Below are 18,143 nucleotides of genomic sequence, written 5' to 3'. Positions count from 1 at the left end.
TCCTTGCACCTTGAAGGGTTTTGGTGCTCCATTGCAAACAGGTTTCAAGTCACTCTTATAACACAGTTCACATTGATTCCCTCTTATTTCCCCGATTTCCTATCCTGTGCTTCCAGATTGTTCTCAGTTGTTCCCTCTGTGTCAGTTCTGTCTCCTGTCTTGACTGGGTGATCCAGGGATAGAAGCTGACCCACCTCTAAGTACGCCACATTCAGAAGGATGGGTGGCAGGGCTCTGGGCCCCACCCCAAGCCACCCTCTGCTGCCATCTCCTGCCCAGACTCAAGAGCGGGTGGGAGAATGTGCACTGAGCAACGAGTACTGCATGGAGAGTCAACGGCTTGGGTTTGGTTTTCTCTCAGCTGCTACCCAACCTTGACTTTGTGGCTTCCCCTCCTTTTCATCCTGGGGTGGCACAAACTCTGCCCCAAGAATAGGAGGCTGAATCTGACAGGGGAAGGGCTTTTCGGGGGACAGGGTGTATCAGAGCCGTGAAGCCCGAGTTCCCTCTACCTCTCCCACCTTGAGAAGTTGCAGAGGGAAGGACACACTTTGTTCTAGGAGTCTCTCTAAACATGCTTTGCAAGGTGTCCCCATGCCTAGGCTTGAGCCGTTTCTCACTGTCCTTTAGGGGAAATAGCCATTAGGGCCCTGCAGTGGTAAGACAGACCCTTGGCCTCCCAGCCAGGTGAGACGTACTGTCCATCCAGGGCCTTCCTGCCTTCCTCCCGTCTGCCGGCTCCTCCTAATCTGTTTCCTGGGCTCCTCTTGCACAGCGGCCTGAGACCAGCAGAGATGCTTTTCTCTCTCCATCAATTCTTCGAAACCTTTGCTATTCCCCTAAGATGATTGCTTTTTCTTTGGGGCAGAGCTGGGTATGGAATCTTCTGGATCCTCTGCAGCAGGTATATAAGAACTAGTTTTAACTCATTGATAGGCCTGAGAGGGGAGGGCCTGAGAGGAGAGGCAGGTGCAGTGGGAGGGGTGGGGGTGGGGGCTTATTGTGAAGAGTCAGTGTTGGGAGACACCCCCCCCCCAGGACTTGGGTGGGCAGGGAGTGAGGAGCTGAGGGGAAAAGCAGACCCCAGGAAATGTGAGGGGGGTCTCTACTTTCTTTCTTTCCCTGGGGCTTTCTTACTGGCTTCTTCATTACTAAAATCATTCCCTCTTCACACTTAGCTCAGCTATGATGCCTCCCATGAGCCCCTCCCTTGATTCGCTGGTGGGTATTTGGTCCTCCCTTCTGTTCCCCTCCAGCTTTCTGGGTGCTGCACATTGTGTTTGAGATGCCCAGCACCTTATCACCTCCGAGGAGACAGACAGGTTTATCTTCTCACAGTCGGTCTCCTCGGCATCCATCCCAGGACCTCGCCCATGAATGAAAAGCCATTCTCTCTAGGTGTTCCTGCAGTCTGTGATTTCAGGGATGCAGGGAGGAAAAACTGCTTTGTGTATGTTGGGTCCCTGATAGGACTTCGTTGACAGGGTCCTGGGGATTCGGCAGGAGGGCACTAGCAAATCAACTAGAACCTCCCGCCCTTCTGCCCTGGCAAGGAGGGTCAGGGTCTTGAAATCCACCAGCATGCAAAGTGAAGCCTTTCAGGGTCCCAGGAAAGGATGCCTGCAGTTTTCCAGCCCTTCCACCAGGGGGCAGCCTTGCATCGCCTCTAACATCCAAATGATTTGCATTGAATGCCAGGAGCCTTGCCTATGAGATGGGGCCTCTGGTTTCTGTTTTGGCTTTGACCGGCTGCATGATCCGCAGAAAGTCTCTTCACTTTCTGGATTTGTTTCTCCTCTATGAAGGAACAGGGCCAATCCCTTCCATCTTATTCTAGGTTGCCAGCATCCCATAAATTCCCTGAGCCGTGCCCATGCCTCCAGGGTGGGGGCACTAAGTCCTCTGCCGTCTACTTCTCATAATACCCTTACAAGACCAGGTCTTGGAGACAGCCGTGCACGGCTGCTGGAGTGAGGGGCCTCTGTTCATCTCCAGGTCGGCCGTGATGGGTGGCCTTGACCTCTCTATTCCCATAAAGTGGTGACCACACCTGCACCGGCCTTGACAGGCTGCAGCCTCCAACCTAGCATGGACAGGCAGCCGTGGTGACTGTTATCACTGATCGTTCGAGCACTGTGAGTCGGAGGACCTTTCTGGCTTTGCTGAGCTCCGCTGCTCACTGCCTGGTGTGGAGGGTCCAGCATTCTCAAGGGCATCTGCTAGGGAACAGGAGCACCCCCCCCTCCCCGAGCTGCACCACCCCAGTCCGCTTGGTTCTAGTCCCCTGGTTTCCAAACCTGGCTGCCCATCAAAATAACTGAGGAATGCTTGTTATTCACCCACAAGAAAAGTACTTATTTAAAGCGTTAAATTCATCGTCAATTTCTGAGTTACTTGTAGAGCTGAGAAGAGCTAACCCTAACATGAGAAGGTCATTCGGTAGGAGGAACGCGTTCAGGCAGTGGTCTTTGTAGTGGTCAGTTTTTGAAACACCCCAAACCTCAGATTGTTGTCTGCGTGCACCTTCTTGGACAAAAGGAAATTCTCAACTTGGGGAAGGTGCATATTGCGTCTTCTCAGTAGGTCTCAGGGAACTAACTGTGTGTGAAATCCTTGGGGGGGGCTCAGGGGCTCCTCCTGGGTGGGGCTGTGCTGGAGCTCCCTGGTGGACGGGGCGTCTTTGTTTTGGGATGTTCATGGGAATCACAGAGATGACAGGTGGCCTGTGACATCCACTCTTTCAAGGAGAAGGATTTCTTTCTTTCTTTTTTTTTTTTTAAGATTTTTATTTATTTATTTGACAGACAGAGATCGTAAGTAGGCAGAGAGGTAGGCAGAGAGAGAGGAGGAAGCAGGCTCCCTGCTGAGCAGAGAGCCCGATGCCGGGCTCAATCCCAGGACCCTGGGATCATGACCTGAGCCGAAGGCAGAGGCTTAACCCACTGAGCCACCCAGGCACCCCAAGGAGAAGGATTTCTCATATCTATTGGTGGGACCCCAGCTAGGCGAGCCAGGAGGAGGCCTGCCATTCACTTGACACCCCATGTGACTCCTAGGAACTGGTTTTGGGGCTTCTGGTCCATGTGGAAGGCAGGAAGAATAAGACCCCACAGATTGGCTTCTTGTTGATGTCGCCAGATTTCACCTGTGCTGATGGTGGGCCAGAGGAACTCTCTGGCCATTGGGGGTATCTTCTAGGAAGTTTCTGGTGACTTCTTACTTCTTGGAGTTGTTTTGAGGGATGGGGTTTGTTGATAGTAAGATTCATATGAAAAATAAACTTGCTAGAATATCCAGGGAAACATTGCAATGTTGAAAAGGGGGAGGGTCCATTAGTGCTTGTTCACCAGACATTAAAGCAAAAAGTAAATCCTCGTAATTAGAACAGCGCGGCCGTGGCACATGAGTAGACCAGTGGAATAGAACAGAAAGTGCAGAAATAAACCTAAGTACAAAAGGAAATTGAGTGTGGGATAAAGGTGGCATCTCGAATCTCAGAGGCAATGATAGCCTTTTTAATAAATGGTGCTGGGAAATGGGGCAGTTATTTCAAAACAATTAAATTCGTAGGTCACATCGCATGGAAGAGTGCCCTCAGATGGTTCATGAATGTAGATGTAAAAAAATGAAGCCATATAAGTACTAGTGTGAAAAGAAAAAGCACGGGTAGATTCTACTTAAGCTCCATGTAAGGAAAGGATTTCAAACACCATAAAGTCCAAAGACAACTAAAAAATAGGGAGAAAATATTTGCAACACCCAAAACGAAGGGCTTCTCGACAAAGATGGAGAGCTTATGCTCCCTAATACATAGAGAACTCTGGAGAACGGAGGGACAGAGGATGAAATCTCCAAAGGAAAAATAGAACAAGACTTGAACAGTTTGCACACACGCCCGAAGACCATGGTCCGCGAACATGGGACATAGTGAATAAGCACATTCATAGCCCGAGATCCGTCGGTTCCAACAGCTGAGGGCTGGGTGCTGCCCTGGCTTGGCTCCTGGAACGTGGAAAGGACATTACTGAGCAACTGACGAAATGTGAGCGCGGTCTGTGAATTAGTTAGCATCTCCACGTTCATTCCCTGCTTTTGCTCCTGGCGTTCGCCGTTACCTAAGTGTTAACATCTGGAGAAGCCGGGTGAAGCGTGTGTGGGAGCTTGATTATTCAGTCGGAAAATTACTTAGAGAAAAGTTTTAAAAATTAAAAAAACAAACGGATAAAAGTGAGCACCCTCTGGTCTCCCTCTAGAGATTCTTATTAGTGACTCTTAGAAAGGGGGCTATGGGGGTTCTATTTTTAACAAGCTCTTCTGGTATTCGGGTGCAAAGCCCCCTGGACCAGGTGGGCTGTAACATCTGTTTTATTCATTGGCGCAAGAGATGTTTGAGAGTCTCCAACCTCAATAAATAATCAATAAAACCTGCAGGCATAATGGCTGCCCGAGTTGGAGCACAGACCTGGGCCGTGGGTGTGCCAGGCAATTTCATGTTTCTCTGTCAGGAAATACATCTGATATTTTTAAAAAAATGTTTATTTTTTAAAAAAGATTTTATTTATCTATTTGACAGAGATCACAAGCAGGCAGAGAGATAGGCAGAGAGAGAGGAGGAAGCAGGCTCCCCACTGAGCAGAGAGCCCAATGCGGGGCTCAATCCCAGGACCCTGGGATCTCGACCTGAGCTGAAGGCAGAGGCTTTAATCCACAGAGCCACCCAGGTGCCCCCATTTTTTTTTAATCAAAGTCTCCCTATGGATCAGATACTTCGTGCATTAACTGAATCCCCAAATTCATTTACTCAAAATATATCGATGGCTTTGTGTGCCAGGCTGACCCTGTTTTGTGGGGATGAAAAATGGAAGAAGAGTCAGTTCCCGTCCCCAAGGAATTTATGATTCACTGGCTGAGACATACCGTACCCTGGGAAATAACGCTAACAGACGCCAGAGTGTGGTCAAGTCTCAGGGGGCTTGGATTTGAGCTGGGCTGCAGATGGGCGGTTGGTCAGTTGGAATGTGGGGAAAGGGAACAGCCTGAGAGGCAGTTGGGGGGGTTGGTTCCAAGCAGAGAGGACCGTTGGGAGAATGAGAAGGTTCCTGGAGAGAGGTGGCTCAAGGGGACAGCTTCAGGTCTGAGATGACTTGATGAAAGGTAGTGCTATGAACCAAAATAGGGGAGCCGGGAGGGCTCGCTGGTTTGAGATAGGCGAGTCTCCCTTACCGTGCTTGGGTCTGTGAGGGGCCCCTGAGGACCCTACATTGGGGGCAGGAGACCAGCATGGCCACGCTGAACTAGCCTTCTGGAGAGAGTGGACCCAGTGCTCTTGGGGGGGGGGTGGCAGAGGCTGGAGGGAAGAGTCAGGCACTTGGAGCTGGTTGGGTTTCAGGGGAAGACAGACGTCCGTGTGCATATATTTCCCTGGCCTTTGAAAATGTGGGTGTGTTGAAAGGAAAAGAGGGAGACTCAAAACAGATGCCCCCCCCCCCAGCTGCCAGGGGAGGGGTTATGGAGGGAGAAGGCGTGTCTCAAGGGTCCTGGGTGGGGCCATGTGCACCGGGGCTTAGGAGAGGGGTGTTTGATCCAGTAACCCCCGTTCTGACCCCTATTTGTGTGCATGTGGGAGCTCTGTCCTTCATGAGTTTTCTCGCCTTAAAATCCAGAAGGAACACAACACGTCTGGAAAGCACTGTGGTAGGATTAAATGGCTCACATATGTAAAGGGACTTCAGGTTGTGTGCAGGACTTAAAAATGCTACCATTTAATTAGGGGTCAGGAGGAGACTGAAGGAGCAAGTCAAGGGGCTGCAGAGGCTTCCCAAGCCCTGGGAAGAGTGAGTCCTAAGAAGTGGAATGGAGTCGTCCTGATTTCAAGCAGCCGTTAGATGCCAGGTAGGGAAGGCATATAGCATAGACAGTCCTCACTCTAATCTCAGGAGGGATTTTTTGGTTACCATCTCCAGTCTATGCTGAAACAGGCTGAAGATACAAGAGTGTGACTTACATATTCTGTTCTGATCTGGACTCTGAGTATTAAGTGGCCCTTGGGTTAAAAGTTGGCCGCCTCTGGAGATAGTCATTTGCAGGATGTGTTTAAGTGCTGAGGCTCTGCTAAGTGCAGGTGACCTTAAGCTGTCCCCACCCTCCCTAGCTGGAGTGCAGGTTGATCATAGCTCCTGCAGAGAGACTGGCCATCCTTTGTCCTGGAAGTCTCTAGAAGTATACTCACTATGTCTCTTTCCTGCATCCAACCTTCCAGCTGCCATCTGGGAAATCACTCCTTGAGACGTCCCACATCCGGCGGACTCATCCTGAGCCTTCCTGCTCCAGGTCTTTTCTCCTGACTCTGCCTCTCCATCCCACCCATGCAGAACCTGCCACCATTGCCCATAGGGACCACATCCCTTCCTCCCCACTTCCTCTGGCCTTAAAAGGGGCCAGAGTGAACTTGATCCTTCCTCTGAACTTGTAGAGAAACTTCCCTCAGCATGACTCCCTTATACCTTTCCTGCTTGCCCCGGAGGATTTCTGTTTCTTCGGCTGGTTTAGACTTTGCTGAGTTCCCTGGGTAAGAAACATCTCCCAGGGATTGAATTCTCAAGTGTCCGGATTGTGGACAGGTTTGTGCAGGATTCAGGAAACCCAAGTGTTCATCAGCAGGGCTGGGAGAGTCCCACGGATCCCGGCAGACGTGGACCTGGCCAGAGTGGCCGGCCCAGAGAGGTGGGTAGATTCTTGAGGTGGACAGCCACTGTGAGCCATGGTGAGTTAGGGGGGAGAGCAGAAGGAAGGAAGAGGAAGCAGTTGGGACAAGGGATGAATGAGGAGGGACGTTGGCTGTGTCTGTTCCTGCCCCCAGAAATGCCTTTCCATGTTCTTCTGCCTCCCTCTGTTTTCCTCTAGAGCTCACCGTATCTGCCACTAGAGTACCCCATCCCCCAATCCATTTGCTTGGTACTGGGTCCCCCATCCCTCTGCACTCATTCCTCAAATCTTTGCTTCACTGTTTCCTTGGTTATCTGCCTCACTCTGGAAACTCCACGGGGGCTGGAACAGTGGCTCACCATCGCTGGTTCTTAACGTACCAGAGCCCAGTGGCTGGGCTGCCGAAGGCCACCAGTATGTGATCCTGACCAGACACATTCAGGGATGCAGCAAGGGAGAGAAAGGAAATGATGGTGGGCATGAGTTTCCCATTAACAGGGATACTGGCGGTTCCTCCGGGGTTGTCTAGAGCGAAAGGAGAAACTCCCCAGGGAGGGGGTATGCACTGAACCCCACCCTCAGCTTCCCTGGGCAGGGACCTAAAGAAATCTGTGAGGCCTACCTGAGGTTTGGGTTCCTTAGCAGTTAGACAGCAGGGGGCGCTCTGGCCCCACCTAGAGCCCTACCTCGGACACGCTAGTCCTCTCCCTCCTGCCAGGAAGTGCTGACCCCAGCTTCAGGATGCCCACAGGTGACACTGTAGCAGCTGGGAACCTAGGGCGGTTGGCTGGCTCCTCTTCGTGGGGCTGAGTGTGGGGAAAGAGACCCTCCTCTTCACACCCTCCAGCCCGTTCTAGGATGCAGACCATCTCCCAGACCATCCCGGGCTGTGGTGCTGCTCTGTGGAGCCTTCATGCTCTGTGGCTTTAGACATTGCCCTTAGGGGACCGGAGTCCAGAAAATCCACGTCCTCCTGCTGTGGGGACTGGCCCTACACCGGGTATTTCCCGTCCCCTTCCCAGAAGCCACCCAGACACGACTACAGGGACGAGCAAGCCAGGCAAGGAAAGAGGGGGGCCTCGTAGGGAGGAGCCCCAGGCGGGGCGGATGGAGGCCGCGTTGCACACACGGCAGATGGGGAAGGGCTGTCGCCCGGGGGTGGCGGCTGTTTTCTGAAACAAAAATTTTTCCATTGGAATATGACTATTTGCAAACTATCAGAAAAATGTGCCTGGGAAGACAGTTGGCTGGAACGCAGTCTCCTGCTTGTCACAGGCCTTCCGGGGACACGAAGGTGCCACGCTGGGTGGCTTTCCACAGGAAGCCGGTGGCGAGACTGGAGAGTCGTCGGCTGGAAATGAGGACAGAGGAGGAGTCCCGTGCGCGGGTGTCGGAGCGCGGGCATCGATCTCAGCTGGAGGAGGAGAGTCCCCTCGGTCCCCGCACCACAGCCAGCCCGCCCCGCGTCCCCAGCCATCTCTTGCCGTGGAACAAAAGCAGACACAGACTCCAGGACCGAGGAGAGGTTTAATGGAGGAAGGATGAGGACTCCTCGGGGGCTCCGGTGATTCGTCATTTCCAGAGGCTGACTGGCAGCGGGGCCCGTGAGGAGCTCAGAGAGGGGCCCAGAGGAAGCCTGGCTGGGCGGCTTTGGTGCCCACAGATGCACAGGCCATGTGCCTGGGAGCTGACTTCGCTGGCCCCGTCCGTCGATCGCCGGGGTGGCAGGTGGTGTCCACAGGTGAGCGTGGTCGGAGATGACCAGGCGCTGACCCAGACTGCTGCTCCCTGCCTGGCCTGAGCCCAGGGTGGCCCCTGCCCCGCCCTGCCACTCAGGGGAGGCAGCACAGGGCCCTTTGCCCGCAGATGGGGCCTCCAGGGGAGGGCACTGCCTCCACATGGGTGGGTGTCCGCACCCAGGCCAGCGCCTGTGGAGCTGCGGCCCTGCACAGGGTGCTGTCACCGCGCTGGCCCTCGAGTGGAGGGCGGCCCAGGAGCGTGAACCCCATGGAAAGCCAGCCTGGAGCTGGAGTGCCGGGGCCTCGCCCGCGGCTCTGCTACTTGCTGGCTGTGCCACCTTGGAAAAGTTTTCTTAAGGCTCTCTGTGCCCCAGTGTCGTCCTCTGTCTCATGGTGATCATAACAGTCGTGACCCGGTTACTGGGCTGTGAGGTCTAAATGAGGTAAAACGGGCCACAGGTTCTTTTGAGCAGGATTTCTTTTACTTAGAAGGATTTAAAAAAAAAAAAAAATGGAATACTTCCTAAGAAGGGTTCCTGATCTCAATATCTTTGGGTTCCTGATATTGCGGGGGGGGGTGGTGTGGAAGGGCATCAGGGGTTGAATGGCATCAAGGACTCCTCCAGACCGCAAAGCCTTGTGTCTGTGTGTCTGTGCGTAAGTCACTTGCCCCTCCCTCCCCAGCACAGGTTCTCTATACTAAGATGCTCAGGGGGCGGGTCCTGACTGGAGATTGGATGCCTGGGGTGGTGGTGGGGGGTGGTTCAAGTGTCTTTATTTGAGACCAGCGTTTCTCAGCCTTGGTGCTATTGACATTTGGGGCCGGATGACTCTCTGCTGTGGGGTGCCGTCCTGTGCATTGTAGGATGATTAGCAGCATCTGTCGCTCTTCGCCACGAGATGCCAGTTGTGACAATCAAAAATGTCTCCAGATGTTGCTAAATGTCCTCAAGGAGGGGAGAGGGGGACAGGGGACAGACTGCCTCTGCCGGAAAGCTCCTGCTTTGTCCAGTTTTCTAGGCAGCGAGCCCTCCCTAAGTAGACATTATTCACTGTCCTGAAATTTATAACAAAGTCACTTTTCTGAGCCTCCCATTTGTCTGCGTCGTCCTGTGCACAGTCCACATGGGGTCCAGTGAAAATCCTGGCAAAGGGTTTTTCAAAATTGGTGGACCATGGGCTTTGCAAACCCCAGTCCCGTCTGATAGAAATTACTGGTTCCTTAACCTGGCTGGGCAGCTGGATCAATTGGAACTTGGTTTTTATTATATTTCTTTTTCGCTCAAACCTAAAGGGTTTTTAGAGCATTAAATGCAACATAAATCACTTAGTCCTTTACTATTAAAACCCGAGCTATGATGAAAATGAAACAGTTAATTCTGTGGAGAACAAGATCTTGAGGTAATCTTCTTTTGTGGTGAATACATTTTTTTTTTTTTTTTAAACCACAGACCTCAAATGGGTAGTTCCACATTCAGGGGAAAGGCCAGAGAAGGGTTTTAAGGAGAAGACCCAGCAAGAAACAGATGTGGAAAAGGATTCGGAAGCATTGGAGGTTCCCACTGTTTAGGTTTCCCGGCACAGGTACCCTTGTGCTGAGGCATCCTGTTTTTTTCCTAAATGCTGTGGAGCTTGCTTTGGGGCAAGTCCTTTCAGCCGTGGGTTTGCCAGCACCAAGGCCCCCTGTCTCGGGACCAGGGTGCCCAGGAGCGGGCATCAGAAGCAAGCTTTGGAAATATTGGGGTTGCAGCCGGGAGCGCCTCTGGGTGACGGATTGTCTTAAACGAAGCGGCTGGTGTTTGCCCTGTGGGATTTGGGGGGTCTTGTCAGTAACACGCGGGTTCAGAAGCAGCATGGCGTCCAGCTCGCCGAGGTGTGTGTCCGTAGCACGGAGTGTGGTCATTTGAGTCCCCTTTGTATTTGGTGGCCTGGGCTGTCATCTGCACAGCTGGTCCTGTGGGCATGGTGATTAAGATTCCAACCAGCGCCTGGGGACACCATGGCTGTACCAGGATAGATGGAACCTACACGGAGACATGTAGGGTCCGTTAAGGTGTGTGCACCCTGGCAAGGATGCTGGCTGCTTGGAAGGCATCAAGATGGCTTGGGGCAGAGCAAATGCGGGGTTTCTTAAGAATGCACTTGGATGCTGTTCCGTGTGGACAAAGTGGATGCTGTGGGTCATCCCAGCCTGAGCTGTAGGAGACTCATGATTGGCAGATGGGCGTGGCAGCCCCAGGGCAGGGATATCTGTGATGAAGTTAGTTGCAAATGGGCCCCTCAGAGAGGAAGTTTCTTCAAGCCAGACAAGCTAACACCAAGGGTTATGGTGCAAATCGCCCTAACCACGTAAAGCTGTTGTGTAGACGATCTTTCTGTGTAGACGGTCTAGCTGATGCTAGAGTGGATCCGGTCTCCTCTGGTGGGGCCACAATCTCATTTAGAAGAGCCAGGGAGGACGGATGGGGCAGACGATGACGGGGTTGGCCCTGGATTGGCCATCTTTGTGGGCACCGAGTTGGGTCCTCTTTGACACTGTGACACAGTGGTTCTCCTGCACCTGCCTGCCGAAGTGAAGGGTTTCAGCAAAGCACAGAGATGAGGCCAGGAGCCCGAGACCTCAGACAGGCCTAGGACAAGCTGTGGGGGCTTCCTCTGCAGGCCTGGACTCTGGTGGAGGCTAAGCTCCTCCAGTGAACCATGAGGAGAATCTTACGGTTTGGCTCATTGCTGGCGCTGGAAAGAAGCAGTTTGAGTGATGGTCTTTGTAGTGCTTAGACAGTTTTTTGAACCCCCAAACCTCAGATTGTTGTCTGCATGCACCCTCTTGGGCAAAAGCATGTTCTTACTTGGGGAAGGTGCAGATTGTGTTTTCTCAGTAGGTCTAAGGAGAACCACAGGTTCTGAGCCTTCGTTTGTCTGCCTCCTCCTGTGCACGGTCCACATGGGGTCCAGTGAAAATCCTGGCTAAGGGTTTTTCAAAATTGGTGGACTGTGGGCTTTCTAAACAGAGGGAAGGACAGGAGGTCCTTCTGGGTGGGGTGGTGATCTCTGTCCCCAGTGGGCTGGGCATCTCCATCTTGGAAGTCGTGGAGTCGATGGAAACAGCAGGTGGCCTGTGACATCCGGCTCTTCAGAGGGGAGGATTTCTTGCCTCTATTGGTGGGACCCCAGCTGGGCCAGCGAGGAGGCCTGCCGTGCCCTCAAGGCCTCAGATGACCCCTAGGAATCAGTGTTGGGGCTCCCAGTCCAGGTTGGACTCCTTCAGCAAGAAGACCCTGTGGGTTGGCTTATTTCCGATGCCAAGAGGCAGACCCCACCTGTTATGGTAGCTGGGCCAGAGGAGCTCTCTGGTCATTGAGGGCGCCTTCCAGGAAGTTTCTGGTGACTGCTTACTTCTTGGAGCTGTTTTGAGGGACACTGTTTATTGAAACTCTCTTTCTATCTTGGTGTGTTTGTCCTGAAACATATCTCCGATTGGAAGCTTCCCATCTCTGTGGCAGGAGCTCTTGTAGTGTCCTGTGCCATGGATGGGATTTCATGGCTTTCCTGTTTAAAATGCAACTGTAAATTTTACAGGACCTTTCTTGATGGTGGTTTTTTGCTTTTGTTTATTTTTTTTTTAGTTTTTTCTCCAGGGCCTGGATTTCCTGCTGGTTCATTTTCCCTTCCTCAAGCAGCTTCTGCTCTTTTCCCTTCCTGCTGGGTTGTCCGTGCGTGGACATGACGTGTTGCCCGTGGACTTCATTAGGGCCTGCGGGGTGCTGCCTTCCTACCCCATGCGAGCAGTCACCCAGGGCAGGGAGCACCTGCCTCCTTCGCTGCTTCATGCCCTCTCGCAGTTCTGGCCGCCGGCCCCATGGTCCCGCGGGGGACTGGACGGCTGCCTCTTTCTCAAACCACTCTCTTTCTTCCCGACTCTGTGTTGCAGGGCCGTGACCCGCTGCCAGCGGCCTCCTGAAGGCTTGTGTGATGTTCTTCTCGATTTTTGGGTAGTGTCTGAACCCTACCTATTCTTCCTTGTTCTTCCTGCTACACCCTGGTGGCCCCTCCCTATCCTGGTGGAAGAGAAGGAGGCTGCCCGTTTCAAGCCAGGGTGGACAGTATTTCTGTCTTGGGGTGATCATGATCAGACACGATCATCAGACTTTGTCTTTTCTCAGCCTGGGATAAAACTGCTTTCTGACTCATTGTGAACTGCACGCTGGTGGGGGAGGGGGTTGGCGGTGTGAGCCAGGGTAAACGCCCCCGAGGATGTGGACTCCTGTCCAGCCTCCTTGGTGGAGGGATGCGGTGCACGTGTCAACTCTCCGGAGCTTTTGTAGCCTCCTCACCTTTGGGGGCCCATTTCTTTTGCCCTTGGCTCTTCCGCTTCTTCCCAGTTAATCCAGCTGTGGCTTCAGCTGTGTGGTCTTTGATGCAATATCCTGCCTTCTGAGGAGTGTCTCCTGACTTCAGTGATTTTTCACGAAACCAGAGGCCAAAGAAACAGTGGCCCCGGAAAGGGGGTCGCAAGCAGCAGCCCGGCTTCTCAGGACTCAGGCCACCTTTGGAGACGGACTAAGACTCTGCCCTCTAGGCGGTCGGTCCCTGCCTTCAGTTTCACCTTCATTTTCTCCTTTCCGGGGGCGCTGACAGTAACCCCTGGGGGTTGCTCCGCCCTGAAGCCAGGGCCCGCCTTTTGTGATTTAGAGCTGGATTTTGTTGTGGGGGGAAGAACCCTTCTGAACTTCACTTTGGTTTTTAAAATTACCATTCCAAAACCTTGCTTTCCTTTAACCCTTTAAAATCTGTTTGCAGTTTCTGCTCTAACAAATTGTATCGATCCCTTTTAAAGAGGGGGGGAGTCCGTGAGATTCTGGGTCCTATTAGTGGTGAGAGCCCGGGACCGGGTGTTGCAGGCAGGTCTGTCCTGTAAGGCCCAGGGCTGGTGGTCAGCAGCTCACTGGTCTCTCTGTGTCCCAGAGGGGCAGGGTGGGGTGGGGATGGGGGGCGGGCGCTGGCTTCAGGGACTTGCCCCCTCTGCTTGGTTTAATGCTCTGCTGTCATTGTCTTGAAATTCTTCGTAATTTTTGGAAGAAGGAAGCCATGTGTTTTCTTTTAGCACTGGGCCCTACGAATCACTGACGTGGTTCGTCCTGACCAGGGGCAGTTCGGTGAGGGAGCTGTGGAAAGAGGCGGGGGTTGACGAGCGGGGGGGTAGAGGGTGGGTGTGGATGGGAAGGGAAGGAGCCGTCTTAAAATCAATGGGATGAGGAGGGCGAGATTAGGCATTTTGTATGGGACTCAAGGCAAGAACATCCGTGTGATCATCCGCCATCTCATCAGACTGGGAGCTCCGGGCACGCGGGGACAGGTGCGCTTTGGTTCTTGGCTCTGTCACCCCCCGCATGGGTGCAGCACAACTCTTGGTTGTAGTTAACCCCCCGGAGAATGGTTGTTAGCCAGTGACAGGCCTCAGAACCCAATTGAGTGACAGCGGAATGTGCTGCTTTGGCAACTGGTGAGTTTCCTCCTGGTCAGGGCACTGGCTAAGCAGAAACCAGCTCCTTATTTGATGTTGTCGTGATGGTTTTCTCGTTGTTTTCACACAACGGGAGCATGCCGCCTTTGGTACCTTCCTTTCCGTGGCCCTGAACGTGTGGATTACTCTGCGCCTTTTGAAGAGCGTTGTTCTCCCAGCCTCCGGCCCTCCAGTCAGGATTCTTTGTGTCTCTGCTGGGTTGCTTTTTCCTAACCCCCACGACCTCCCCCAGTTGGGCACCATGACATTCTTAACTCACGCACCTTAAAAACGTCCGCTGAACGGGATGGCGGAGGCTTCCTGCGCGGGCCTCCCCACTGGCTGGCCCTCCCGCACTCATCCCTGCAACTGAACCAACGCTCCGGTCACCAGTGAGGTGGTCTGAACATAGTGAAGATGCTCGCATGGACCTCTGAGCTCTCTCCCTACCCCGACCTGCCTTCCCTGTCCTGGGAGCTAATCCCTCCCAGCTTGTGGGTGTGGATGTTTCCCTGCTCTTTACTGTGCGTGGATTTGCTGGAAAAACTGCCTATAGGTGATATGTCTTTAGGAAGGAGGTAGTGCTGGAGCCTATGAGAGGGTCTGTGTGTGGTGTCTGCTCTGTCCTGGGCAGCTACAGCTCAGTGGGGGAGCCCAGAGGTACTTTGTTTTGGGGGTGGGGGCTTGGGATCCTCCCCTCCCACGTGCAGAGGGTTCCTGTAAGCACACTTCTCAATTCCTGGCAGGTCATTATCAGTGGTCTATGCCGGGTTCCTCTCTTGGTGTCGCACTCCCTTGGGGTGAGATTTCCCACAGCCATTCATCCCCCTTGGGGACAACCATTTGGGATGTTCAGTGGGGGTCCTTTTTTTTTTTTTAATGCTCTAACAAAACATCGTTACTGTCTTGTGTATAAGCACATTTAGTTCACATAGATGAAATTGTTACGCCATTTCTTATTCTGTTTCCTTCCTCCTTTAGCACTGTGTTTTAAGGTGCAGTCTCCCGCTCTACGTTCTTCAAATGTATTGCGATTACCCCAAGAGCTTTTGTTTAAGTGGGTTAAAACTATCGATACTTGCCTCATTAGAAATCAAAACAGACGTTTACAAATTTTTTTTATTCATTTGCAAATAGAAATGGTGAAAACATTGCAAGTTAAGATAAATAATATTTTAGCATTATTATGAAAATAGTTTTGACCCTGCAGACTCCTTGCCCTGTAGTACGGTGTCCGTTTGTTCCAGGATCCAGAAGGATACTATGAAGGGTAAAGTTTGTAAAGTGAATTTCATTTGTCTTGCTTTATAAAACCTGCATCTGAAGAGAAATGGTGAAATGTAGTGTATTGTAGGAAAGTTTGCTAGGTTTGATGGGCTTGCCTCCCTGGTTTACTGATCATTGCCTGCAGTATGGAAGGTTATTCTAGCAGAGTCTCTAGCAGAGACTGTGTCTTACCAGAACACTTTTTGGTGCTTTATGTTGAATTTGTCCGGTTGTAGGATAGGTGATTTTAAAGCACAAAAAGCCAAAAACGTATCCGTTATGAACATGCCATATGTATATGTATATAAACAGGCATTTCCTGTTTATTTTACTATCCATAAGGATTTTTTTTTTAAGGAAACGAAGAGGATATTCACTTATTTTTGGTCCTTGGTTTTCAGTATATTATTAGGTTGTGCAGCCCTCCCCACTCTCTAATTCTGCCTGATTACAGACAGAATTAATTCCTAATTAATGAATTCCTGATTGTTAGGGCCCTAATTAATTCCCCAGCTCCCGATTTGAAAATGAAACCCTGCGCCCACTAGTGGCCGCTCCCTGTTAAGGTTCCCTTTCCCCACCCCCTGGCAACCATGACTCCATTTCTCTCCTGGCCTCTGGGTATACGTGGCATCGCCCAAGATGGGGCCTTTTTTGTCTGGCCTTTTCTACGCAGTGTCACATTTTTTAGGTTCATCCGTGTTGTAGCCGTGTCAGCACTTCATTGCCTTTTGTGGGCGACTCTCCAGTCATCCCCTTGTATGGATGTACTGTATTTTGTTGGTCCATTGCTTGATGGACATTAGACTTGCTTCCACTCTTTGGCTATTATGAATGATGCTGCTGTGAACACTGTGTGCTAGTTTTTATGGGGACGGAGGGCTTCTCATTAGCCCCGTGTCTGTTTACTTTCAACAGTCGGCACTTTTTGACCTGGGTGACCAACGGGTTATTTCTCAGGCGCCCATGATCGTATGTTAACCAGGTGTCCAAATCTCATCTGACAACTCTGTAGATGTTTGCCTTCTCAAATACTTTAATAAGTAGAGGAGGAAAGAAAACAGAGGAAAGGGAACTTTTTAGGATATCTTCTACACCTGCAGTGGTCTTTGAGGTGCCCCAGAGGAGTCCTGGAAAATCACGAAGATTTGGGTTTGCTCCTTATTAGAAGAGGGCTTCTAGCAATTATTAGGTTGGTTTGAAGTGTTGCTGTCATAAGATTTGTACTAGAGGAGTTGTCAGATCAGAAGACACGTTCTTCCTTCCTGAAGTTAAGCTTATATGGATGAAATGTGAGTGTAAATATTTTAGAAGAATTGTGAGTCTGTGAGTGTGAGTGATGGGAAGTCCCTGGAGATTTGTCCGTGCCCTCACTGCCCACATGTGTGTGTACCCTCAGGGGAAGCGCCCGTCTAAAGTCTTAGGAAATGGTTCTGCACTGTCCTCAGATAGAGACATGTGCTCTTCCCCATTCTGGTGATCCTGGTGAGAGTAATAGACAAACCACAGCTCACAGGCTTTGTCATACAGGCGTTCTGGGGCAACACTGTACAACTTGTTCTGGGACACGTTTCCCCGGGGGCTCTGCTCTAAGCCCCAGGATGCAGTTTGTGTGTCTGAGACAAGGGACAGTCCTATAGCCTCATGAAGAATGACTGTACCAGGTACTTCCAACCATCCCGCCTTGAAAGAATAGACTCAAGGGTTCGGGCTTCTGAGCAGATGTCGCTAGAGCAGCTTTCCGACTAGCCCTGTGGGCCGCAACAGGATTTCCAGAACTCTCTTTGTTCCAGAAGCAAGAAGGCGTCCTGAAAGCAGACCGCTAATCCAAGCTCCAGTGGAACAAGAATGGATTACATAGGACTGCATGAAATGATGTGGGAATTTTATTGTGCTTTTGTGTTTAAACTAATAATGTCTTGTGGCTCTATATTTTTCTGGTTCTGTGGGGAAGACTTCTCTTCTTCGGGCTCCCTGTAATTCACACAATTTAGTAGACTCTGCTTTTCGAAGCAGAAATAAGGCATTTAAAAACGGTACTTGGTCCCCGCTGGTGTGTAATGGTATCTCATCCCGCCAGTGGCTAGCGATGTCAATCTTGTGTTTGTTTTCAAGTAGGCTCCCTGCCCAGGGTGCAGCCCAGCTTGGAGCTTGAACTCACAACCCTGAGATTAAGACCTGAGTTGAGATGAAGACTCAGATGCTAAGCCAATTGAGCCACTCCGGTGCCCCAGTGATGTCCGTCTTTTTTGTGTTTGTTCGCTGCTCGCAGACACTTTCTGGTGTCTTCCTGCCTCTGCCGGGGGTCAGCGTGGGCTGCTCAGCTCCTCAGCCGTGGCAGACAGACCTGCGCCCCTAAGGTGTCTGCCAGGTTTGGAGGACTCCCGTCCCCGCAGGAGGGGACAGTGCATCAGGGCGGGCACATTCTCTGAAAGCTGAGTAGGACTTCCCAGATTTGGAACCAGCTGAGTGAGTCCCTGAGAGTCCTGGGGCAGCCAGGAACTCCCAGCTGGCGGTCGAGGAAGCCTCCGGCTCTTGGACCTGGGCAACCTTGTGTGTCTGCAGTGGACTCATAGGCTCTTGCTGCTGTATTTATCACAGTTATCACAGACTTGGGCCTTAAAACAGCCCACGCTACTATTTTACCGCTCTGGAGGCCAGAAGTCCAAAATGAGCTGCTGTCAAAGCCTCGAGGGGCTTCTGCAAGCTCTGAGGAGAATCTCTTTTCCTGCTTCGCTGAGTTTCTGGATGCCTCCAGCTTCCACCTGGGATGGCCAAACCTTTCCCACAGTGCCTCCCTTGACTTCTGCCTCCCTCTTTGCCACCTAAGGACCCTTGGGATTACTTGGGGCACTGGGGTGATCTCCCTAAAGTCAGCTGATGAGCAGCCTTAATTCCTTCCAGGACCTTAATTCCCCTTTGCCTGGTAA

Source organism: Neovison vison, chromosome 7 (assembly GCF_020171115.1).
Source record: "Neovison vison isolate M4711 chromosome 7, ASM_NN_V1, whole genome shotgun sequence".
NCBI classification, from domain to species: Eukaryota; Metazoa; Chordata; class Mammalia; order Carnivora; family Mustelidae; genus Neogale; species Neogale vison.
Note: the sequence above shows the minus strand (reverse complement) of the source record.